Here is an 11,791-nt window from a genome sequence, read left to right as displayed (position 1 = left end):
TCAGACTCTAACCACTAGACCCTAACCACTAGACTCTAACCACTAGACTCTAACCACTAGACTCTAACGATCAGACTCTAACCATCAGACTCTAACCATCAGACTCTAACCACTAGGCTCTGACCACTAGATTCTAACCACTAGACTCTAACCACTAGACTCTAACCACTAGACTCTAACCACAAGACTAACCACTAGACTCTGACCACTCGACTCTGACCACTAGACTCTGACCACTAAAATCTGACCACTAGGCTCTAACCATCAGACTCTAACCACTAGACTCTAACCACTAGACTCTAACCACTAGGCTACCTGCATGTTACTGGCCCAACAATCTAACCACTAGACTCTAACCACTAGACTCTAACCACTAGACTCTAACCACTAGACTCTAACCATCACACTCTAACCACTAGACTCTAACCACTAGACTCTAACCATCAGACTCGAACCACTAAACTCTAACCACTAGACTCTAACCACTAGACTCTAACCACTAGGCTCTAACCACTAGACTCTAACCACTAGACTCTAACCACAAGACTAACCACTAGACTCTGACCACTCGACTCTGACCACTAGACTCTGACCACTAAAATCTGACCACTAGGCTCTAACCATCAGACTCTAACCACTAGACTCTAACCACTAGACTCTAACCACTAGGCTCTAACAACTAGACTCTAACCACTAGACTCTAACCACTAGACTCTAACCACTAGACTCTAACCACTAGGCTCTAACCACTAGACTCTAACCACTAGACTACCTGCATGTTACTGGCCCAACACTCTAACCACTAGACTCTAACCACTAGACTCTAACCACTAGAATCTAACCACTAGGCTCTAACCACTAGACTCTAACCACTAGACTAACCACTAGACTCTAACCATCAGACTCTAACCATCAGACTCTAACCACTAGACTCTAACCACTACACTCTAACCATCAGACTCTAACCACTAGACTCAAACCACTCGACTCGAACCACTAGACTCGAACCCCTACACTCTAACCACTAGACTCTAACCACTAGGCTCTAACCACTAGAGTCTAACCACTAGACTCTAACCACTAGACTCTAAACACTAGACTCTAACCACTAGACTCTAACCACTAGACTCCAACCATTAGACTCTAACCACTAGATTCTAACCACTAGACTCTAACCACCAGACTCTAACCACCAGAGTCTAACCACTAGACTCTAACCACCAGACTCTAACCACCAGACTCTAACCACTAGACTCTAACCACTAGACTACCTGCATGTTACTGGCCCAACACTCTGACCACTAGACTCTAACCACTAGACTCTAACCACTAGACTCTGACCACTAGACTCTAACCCCTAGACTCTAACCACTAGACTCTAACCACTAGACTCTAACCACTAGGCTCTAACCACTAGACTCCAACCACTAGGCTCTAACCACTAGACTCTAACCACTAGACTCTAACCACTAGACTCTAACCACTAGGCTCTAACCACTAGACTCTAACCACTAGACTCTAACCACTAGACTCTAACCACTAGACTCTAACCACTAGGCTCTAACCACTAGACTCCAACCACTAGACTCTACCCCTAGACTCTAACCACTAGACTCTGACCACTAGACTCTAACCACTAGACTCTAACCACTAGACTCTAACCACTAGACTCTAACCACTAGACTCTAACCACTAGAATCTAACCACTAGACTACCAACATGTTACTGTCCCAACACTCTAACCACTAGACTCTAACCACTAGACTCTAACCACTAGTCTACCAGCATGTTACTGGCCCAACACTCTAACCACTAGACTCTAACCACTAGACTCTAACCACTAGACTTTAACCACTAGACTCTAACCACTAGACTCTAACCACTAGACTCTAACCACTAGACTCTAACCACTAGACTTTAACCACTAGACTCTAACCACTAGACTCTAACCACTAGACTCTAACCACTAGACTCTAACCACTAGACTACCAACACACACATATCATGGTCCTTCATTAGGGGCAAGCAAAGAACAACCAAGCAGAAACCAGGTGTCCTATTCATAGAAGTGTCTCAGAATGCTGATCTAGGATCAGTTTATTTAATGAGCCTTTTAGATCATAATGATTCTTCATTGACAGGGGGAGAGAAAGAGAGAGAGAGGGGAAGACCTGATTCTAGACCAGCACTACAGTACTACTGTGAGAGGCTTGATCACTACCTCCTCTGGTATCTGGAGGACGTCTCTGAGTACAGGAATCACGAGTGGATTCACAAGCAAATCACTGACTGTGTTCATATGGAGCCTAATAAACTCTTAAACTAGTGCACACACACACACACACACACACACACACACACACACACAGTCGCACACACACACACACACACACACACACACACACACACACACACACACACACACACACACACACACACACACACACACACAGCACTCTAATGAATGAGTGAGAGTAGATGTGAGTGAGGGTAGATAGGAGTGTAGACTGCTGCCTATTATTAGGAAGATATTCCATAGGAAAGATCCTCTCTGATTGTGAAATATAGTCATACACATACACATACAGAGAGAGAGAGAGAGAGAGAGAGAGAGAGAGAGAGAGAGAGAGAGAGAGAGAGAGAGAGAGAGAGAGAGAGAGAGAGAGAGAGAGAGAGAGAGAGAGAGAGAGAGAGAGAGAGAGAGAGAGAGAGAGAGAGAGAGAGACAGAGAGAGAGAGAGAGCCTGTAGAGACTGGAGAGACAGCCTGTAGAGACTGGAGAGACAGCCTGTAGAGACTGGAGAGACAGCCTGTAGAGACTGGAGAGACAGCCTGTAGAGACTGGAGAGACAGCCTGTAGAGACTGGAGAGACAGCCTGTAGAGACTGGAGAGACAGCCTGTAGAGACTGGAGAGACAGCCTGTAGAGACTGGAGAGACAGCCTGTAGAGACTGGAGAGACAGCCTGTAGAGACTGGAGAGACAGCCTGTAGAGACTGGAGAGACAGCCTGTAGAGACTGGAGAGACAGCCTGTAGAGACCGGAGAGACAGCCTGTAGAGACCGGAGAGACAGCCTGTCGAGACCGGAGAGACAGCCTGTCGAGACCGGAGAGACAGCCTGTCGAGACTGGAGAGACAGCCTGTAGAGACCGGAGAGACAGCCTGTAGAGACCGGAGAGACAGCCTGTAGAGACCGGAGAGACAGCCTGTCGAGACCGGAGAGACAGCCTGTCGAGACCGGAGAGACAGCCTGTCGAGACCGGAGAGACAGCCTGTCGAGACCGGAGAGACAGCCTGTCGAGACCGGAGAGACAGCCTGTCGAGACCGGAGAGACAGCCTGTCGAGACCGGAGAGACAGCCTGTCGAGACCGGAGAGAAAGCCTGTAGAGACCGGAGAGACAGCCTGTCGAGACCGGAGAGACAGCCTGTCGAGACCGGAGAGAAAGCCTGTAGAGACCGGAGAGACAGCCTGTCGAGACCGGAGAGACAGCCTGTCGAGACCGGAGAGACAGCCTGTCGAGACCGGAGAGACAGCCTGTCGAGACCGGAGAGACAGCCTGTAATGACTGGAGAGACAGCGAGACCAGCCTGTACCGTTGAGACCAGCCTGTACCGGTGAGACCAGCCTGTACCGTTGACACCAGCCTGTACCGTTGAGACCAGCCTGTACCGTTGAGACCAGCCTGTACCGTTGAGACCAGCCTGCACCGTTGACACCAGCCTGTACCGTTGACACCAGCCTGTACCGTTGAGACCATCCTGTACCGTTGACACCAGCCTGTACCGTAGAGACCAGCCTGTACCGCTGACACCAGCCTGTACCGTTGACACCAGGCACCATTACACCACCAGCCTGTACCGTTGAGACCAGCCTGTACCGTTGAGACCAGCCTGTACCGTTGAGACCAGCCTGTACCGTTGAGACCAGCCTGTACCGTTGAGACCATCCTGTACCGTTGACACCAGCCTGTACCGTAGAGACCAGCCTGTACCGTTGACACCAGCCTGTGCCGTTGACACTAGGCACCATTACACCACCAGCCTGTACCGTTGAGACCAGCCTGTACCGTAGAGACCAGCCTGTACCGCTGACACCAGCCTGTGCCGTTGACACTAGGCACCATTACACCACCAGCCTGTACCGTTGAGACCAGCCTGTACCGTTGAGACCAGCCTGTACCGTTGACACCAGCCTGTACCGTTGAGACCAGCCTGTACCGTTGAGACCAGCCTGTACCGTTGACACCAGCCTGTACCGTTGAGACCAGCCTGTACCGTTGAGACCAGCCTGTACCGTTGACACCAGCCTGTACCGTTGAGACCAGCCTGTACCGTTGAGACCAGCCTGTACCGTTGACACCAGCCTGTACCGTTGAGACAAGCCTGTACCGTTGAGACCAGCCTGTACCGTTGACACCAGCCTGTACCGTTGAGACCAGCCTGTACCGTTGAGACCAGCCTGTACCGTTGACACCAGCCTGTACCGTTGAGACCAGCCTGAACCGTTGACACCAGCCTGTACCGTTGAGACCAGCCTGTACCGTTGACACCAGCCTGTACCGTTGAGACCAGCCTGTACCGTTGACACCAGCACACACCCACACACACACACACACGATAACATACAATACATACACATGGATTTAGTACTATAGATATGTGGTAGTGGTGGAGTAGGGGCCTGAGGGCACAAAGTGTGTTGTGAAATCTGTGAATGTATTGTAATGTTTTTAAAATTGTATAAACTGCCTTAATTTTGCTGGATTCCAGGAAGAGTAGCTGCTGCTTTGGCAGCAGCTAATGGGGATCCATAATTAATACAAATATAAATTGAAATGCTGCAGAAATGTTGTGGTACCCTTCCCCAGATCTGTGCCTCGACACAATCCTGTCTCAGAGCTCTACAGACAATTCCTTTGACCTCATGGCTTGGTTTTTGCTCAGACATGCACTGTCAACTGTGGGACCTTATATAGACAGGTGTGTGCCTTTCCAAATCATGTCCAATCAATTGAATTTACCACAGGTGAACTCCAATCAAGTTGTAGAAACATCTCAAGAACAATCAATGGAAACAGGATGCACCTGAGCTCAATTTCGAGTCTGATAGCAAAGGGTCTGAATATTTATCTAAATAAGCTATCTGTTTTATATATATATATATATATATTATTTTTTATCCACTTTTCTCCCCAATTTTCGTGGTATCCAATCGCTAGTAATTACTATCTTGTCTCATCGCTACAACTTCCGTACGAGCTCGGGAGAGACGAAGGTCGAAAGCCATGCGTCCTCCAAAGCACAACCCAACCAAGCCGCACTGCTTCTTAACACTGCGCGCCTCCAACCCGGAAGCCAGCCGCACCAATGTGTCAGAGGAAACACCGTGCACCCGCCCCCCTTGGTTAGCGCGCACTGCGCCCGGCCCGCCACAGGAGTCGCTGGAGCGCGATGAGACAAGGATATCCCTACCGGCCAAACCCTCCCTAACCCGGACGACGCTATGCCAATTGTGCGTCGCCCCACGGACCTCCCAGTCGCGGCCGGCTGCGACAGAGCCTGGGCGCGAACCCAGAGACTCTGGTGGCACAGCTAGCACTGCGATGCAGTGCCCTAGACCACTGCGCCACCCGGGAGGCCCTCTGTTTTATATTTTTAATAAAGTTGCAAAAAATATATATATAATATTTTGGCTTTGTGATTATGGAGTATTGTGATGTCATTATGGGATATTGTGATGTCATTATGGGGTATTGTGATGTCATTATGGGGTATTGTGATGTCATTATGGGGTATTGTGATGTCATTATGGGGTATTGTGTGTAAATTCTTGAGGAAAAGATCATTATAATATAATCCATTTTTAGAATAAGGCTGTAACGTAACAAAATGTGGGGAAAAAGGGGAAGGGACAGGGTCTGAATACTTTCCGAATGCACTGTATGTAACAGACATATTTGGGAAACTGAACGCACACAACAACAAAAAAATGCTGAGTCAATAAGGACCTAATTTGGGTCATTTCTGGGTTATTTTTTTATATCCGGTTGTGTTGGGTTACATGAATGACCCGAACATGGTTCTTTTGACCCAACAGTGAGTTGCTTTTTACTATTTTGCTTATTTGGTTATTGATATTCATGTGATTTTGACCCAGCTGGGGATTATGTATTTACTTTATGATGACTCCTTGCTGTCCCCAGTCCACCTGGCCTTGCTGCTGTTCCGGTTTCAGCTGTTCTGCCTGCGGTTATGGAACCGCCACCTGTCCCAGACCTGTTGTTTTTCAACTCTTAATGATCGGCTATGAAAAGCCAACTGAAAATTATTCATGATTATTATTTGACCATGCTTGTCACTTATGAACATTTTGAACATCTTGGCATAGTTCTGTTATAATCTCCACCCGGCACAGCCAGAAGAGGACTGGCCCACCCCTCATAGCCTGGTTCCTCTCTAGGTTTCTTCCTAGGTTTTGGCCTTTTTTAGGGAGTTTTTCCTAGCCACCGTGCTTCTACACCTGCATTACTAGCTGTTTGGGGTTTTAGGCTGGGTTTCTGTACAGCACTTCGAGATATTAGCTGATGTACGAAGGGCTATATAAAATAAACTTGATTGATTGATTTATCGCTGGGTAATTTGTTTTTCTACCTCAATTACAGAAACTGTTCATTTTCTAAAGATACAAATACTTCTAACAAGAACAATCAATGTTACAACGTTACTACACAGTCTATAAAAACGATTTAAAATGACATACGGGCCAATCAATGAGAAATTGTAGATAAAATACCAAATGCTTTATTTTCAGATGTTAACGAAAAGACACGCAAAAGACGAACAAATAAGGAACACACGAACAAAAAAAACTTTAGAAGCACAATCCATCATTTGAAAATCACAGCAGCCAATTAAAATTGAGGAAAAGGTGCTGAAGAAAAGTCAACTGTTTACCCTCTACTCCTCCCAACCCTTACCAGGTATCACATTCGCGCCATAAAACTCATGGTACCCTTCTCCAGCTCATATCTGTGTGAAGCTGGATTCAGTGCTCTCGATGACTCAGATTAAACTAAAATTAAGCTTTTTGGCCATCAAGGAAAACGCTATGTCTGGTGCAAACCCAACACCTCTCATCACCCTTAGAACACCATCCCCACAGTGAAGCATGGTGGTGGCAGCATCATGCTGTGGTGATGTTTTTCATCAGCAGGGACTGGTAAACTGGTCAGAATTGAAGGAATTATGGAGGGCGCTAAATAGAGGGAAATTCTTGAGGGAATCCTGTTTCAGTCTTCCAGAGATTTGAGAATGGGACGGAGGTTCACCTTCCAGCAGGACAATGACCCTTTACATACTGCTAAAGCAACTCTCGAGTGGTTTAAGGGGAAACATTTAAATGTCTTGGAATGGCTCTTGTCAAAGCCCAGACCTCAATCCAATTGAGAATCTGTGGTATGACTTAAAGATTACTGTACACCAGCTGAACCCATTCAACTTGAAGCAACTGGAGCAGTTTTGCCTTGAAGAATGGGCAAGAATCCCAGTGGCTAGATGTGCCAAGCTTATAGAGACATACCCCAAGACACTTGCAGCTGTAATTGCTGCAAAAGGTGTCTCTACAAGTATTGACTTTGGGGGGTGAATAGTTATGCACGCTCAAGTTTTCAGTTTTTTTGTCTAATTTATTGTTTGTTTCACAAGCAAAAAATATTTTGCGTCATTAAAGTGGTAGGCATGTTGTGTAAATCAAATGATACAAACGCCCCAATTCCAGGATGTAAGGCAACAAAATAGGAAAAATTCCAAGGGTGGTGAATACTTTCGCAAGCGTGTGTAGAGTAGAGTGTGTAGATTGATAGCAGAAGAAAACTATAATCTCCTGGCTAATGCCATAGTCTATACCACAGGTGTCAAACTCATTCCACGGAGGGCCGAGTGTCTGCGGGTTTTCGCTCCTCCCTTGTACTTGATTGATGAATTAACATCACTAATTATTAAGGAACTCCCCACACCTGGTTGTCTAGGGCTTTATTGAAAGGAAAAACCAAAAACCTGCAGACACTAGGCCCTCCGTGGAATGAGTTTGACACCCCTGGTCTATACTATAATCTACTGACTAATGACATATACATCTGTATTCTAATCTCCTGACTAATCCCATAGTCTATACTCTAATCTCATGACTAATGTCATATAAATCTATATTCTAATCTCCTGACTAATGCCATAGTCTATACTCTAATCATCTGACTAATGCCATTGTGGTCGATATTCTAATCTCCTGACTAATAACATATAAATCTATATTCTAATCTCCTGACTAATGCCATAGTCTATACTCTAATCTCCTGACTAATGCCACAGTCTATACTCTAATCTCCTGACTAATCCCATAGTCTATATTCTAATCTCCTGACTAATGCGACAGTCTATACTCTAATCTCATGACTAATGTCATATACATCTATATTCTAATCTCCTGACTAATCCCATAGTCTATACTCTAATCTCATGACTAATGTCATATAAATCTATATTCTAATCTCCTGACTAATCCCATAGTCTATACTCTAGTCTCCTGACTAATGTCAGAGTCTATACTCTAATCTCCTGACTAATGCCATAGAAGTCTATACTCTAATCACCTGACTAATGCCATAGAAGTCTATACTCTAATCACCTGACTAATGCCATAGAAATCTATACTCTAATCTCCTGACTAATACCATAGAAGCCTGTACTACTCTCCTGTTTAATGCCATAGAAGTCTATACTCTAATCCCCTGACTAATGCCATAGTCTATACTATAATCACCTGACTTATGTCATAGAAGTCTATACTCTAATCTCACATTTTATACTCTAATCTCACACCTCGTGAACAACTGATCATTCGGCCTATTTTCTTATAGTCTTCCCAAGTAGGCTGCCCCCTCTGGCTAGGCAGATAATAGTAATAGTACCCAAGGTTTGGAACCAGGTAAGCCTTAGGGTGGATCTTAGCCCAGGACGTGCAGTGATAGTGTAGAACCAGGTATGGGTGGATCTTAGCCCAGGACGTGCAGTGATAGTGTAGAACCAGGTATGGGTGGATCTTAGCCCAGGACGTGCAGTGATAGTGTAGAACCAGGTATGGGTGGATCTTAGCCCAGGACGTGCAGTGATAGTGTAGAACCAGGTATGGGTGGATCTTAGCTCAGGACGTGCAGTGATAGTGTAGAACCAGATAAGCCTTAGGGTGGGTCTTAGCCCAGAACGTGCAGTGATAGTGTAGAACCAGGTATGGGTGGATCTTAGCTCAGGACGTGCAGTGATAATGTAGAACCAGGTATGGGTGGATCTTAGCCCAGGACGTGCAGTGATAGTGTAGAACCAGATAAGCCTTAGCATCCACTTCACCAACAGTCACCCAGTTCTCATCATATCCACTAACATGTTTTTCCCTCTGAAAGATCAGTACTGGAGATCACAGGGACACAATTACAGAGTGACTGGATCCCACGAAGTGTGTCCTCCTCTGTTTGATGGCTGTAAATAAAGACATGGCTGGTTCACCCGCAGACCAGACCAACTAAAGGGCTCCTCTCTGCCTATTGAACTTGGCTGTTGACAAGGCCTCTGAAGTGGTCAGATCCTCAAGAAGAGAAGGGACCACGGTACCACAGCCTTTAAAGGGGCTTCTAAGTCAGACCAGAGTCTCCTCAGTAGGTGAGTCCCAAATGACATTCTATTCTCTATATAGTGCCCTACTTGAGGGACGGACGGACGGACGGACGGACGGACAGACGGACAGACGGACAGACGGACGGACGGGCGGACGGACGGACGGACAGACAGACAGACAGACAGACAGACAGACGGGGAGAGAGGGGGAGAGAGGGGGAGAGAGGGGGAGAGAGGGGGAGAGAGGGGGAGAGAGAGAGAGAGACAGCGAGAGAGAGAGAGTTATTTGTATTTTAACTTTTTTGCACATCGTTACAATGCTGTATATAGACATAATATAACATTTGTAATGTCTTTATTCTTTTGGAACTTCTATGAGTGTCTATGAATGTTTACAGTTCATTTTTATAGTTTTTATCACTTTTGTTTCCCATGCCAATAAAGCCCCTTGAATTGAATTGAATTGAGAGAGAAAGAGAGAGAGACAGAGAGAGAGAGAGAGAGAGAGAGAGAGACAGAGAGAGAGAGAGACAGAGAGAGAGAGAGAGACAGAGAGAGAGAGAGAGAGAGAGAGAGAGAGAGACAGAGAGAGAGAGAGAGAGACAGAGAGAGAGAGACAGAGACAGAGACAGAGAGAGAGAGACAGAGAGAGAGAGAGACAGAGAGAGAGAGAGACAGAGAGACAGAGAATACCATTTGAGAGTCAGACTCTACTGACTCTGTCAGCTCTTCCTGTGGATGACAGGGCTTCAGACAGCAGCCCCACCAGCCACCATGCGCCATCCAGGCTCTTCCTTTTTAGCAGAAGCCCATTGATGTTACTAAGAGTTATTAATTTACCCTAAGAGGAGACAGAGGATGCACAGGCCAAGACGGAGGGAGATGGGTGCCAGCCGGAGGAGACGACTTCTTCCTCTTTCATCTGACCGTCAACGGGGCGAGCCAGGCACACTGCGTCTTCACATGGGCACCAGGGTTACCCGCGGCTACTTACCACGGCCTAAACAAAAAAAGGCTGCTGCAAGGCGAGAGGAGGGAATAGAGGGATAGAGGGAAAGAGAGAGGGAGAAGGATTAAAAAGAGAGTTGGTGAGAGAGGAGGCACGGCATCGTGGCATGTTTGCTGATAAACAACTCTGTTTACACTTGTTTTTCTTCTCTGGAATGGTGGCTGCGGTCGGTGAGATGGTCGGCGGGATCTGTGGTGTGTTATTCGCTCTCCTCAAGGTAAAGTTACAACAGCTGTTTTACAGCCACTTCCTGGTCCTGTTGCCCCTACCAACCTCTGGGAAGCTGTTGGTGAGAGCCTTGACAAATAGCTTCAAGGAACCATGACATTACCTCATAAAACCTTCTCCAAGAGCGTTTATTTTTAACTTTTTAAAATTGTCTCAGTTCACTGAGTGCGACCTGAAGCGTCACCAGAAGAGCTTCGTTTTGTTAGTATGTGTTATCTCAGGCCAGGTGAGCTCTCTCATTCAGTTCCTGCAAAGATATTTCTCACATTCAGTGTCGAATATGATATTCAACTTTGAAGCCCATTGAGGGTCCATTGAGGCTCCATTGAGGGCCCATTGAGGGCCCATTGAGGGCCCATTGAGGGTCCATTGAGGGTCCATTGAGGCTCTATTGAGGGTCCATTGAGGCTCTATTGAGGGCCCATTGAGGGTCCATTGAGGGTCCATTGAGGGTCCATTGAGGGTCCATTGAGGCTCCATTGAGGGTCCATTGAGGGCCCATTGAGGGCCCATTGAGGGTCCATTGAGGCTCTATTGAGGGCCCATTGAGGGTCCATTGAGGCTCTATTGAGGGCCCATTGAGGGTCCATTGAGGCTCTATTGAGGGCCCATTGAGGGTCCATTAAGGCTCTATTGAGGGCCCATTGAGGGCCCATTGAGGGTCCATTGAGGCTCCATTGCGGTTCCATTGAGGTCCCAGTGTTTTCATAGGCTGAGAGAGGAGCTACTGGATGTGTCCTAAACATAGACTGTCAATGACAGTCCAGACCAGTCAATGGTCCTTCACTCAGTAGCAGCTCAGATTAGCAGGACTAGTTTAGGTTGAGGCAGTCCATCCAGTCAGAGTCCAGAGTAGACAGACAGACAGACAGACAGACAGACAGACAG

This window comes from Salvelinus fontinalis, chromosome 19 (genome assembly GCF_029448725.1).
Source record: "Salvelinus fontinalis isolate EN_2023a chromosome 19, ASM2944872v1, whole genome shotgun sequence".
Lineage (NCBI taxonomy): Eukaryota > Metazoa > Chordata > Actinopteri > Salmoniformes > Salmonidae > Salvelinus > Salvelinus fontinalis.
This window is presented reverse-complemented; position numbering follows the sequence as displayed.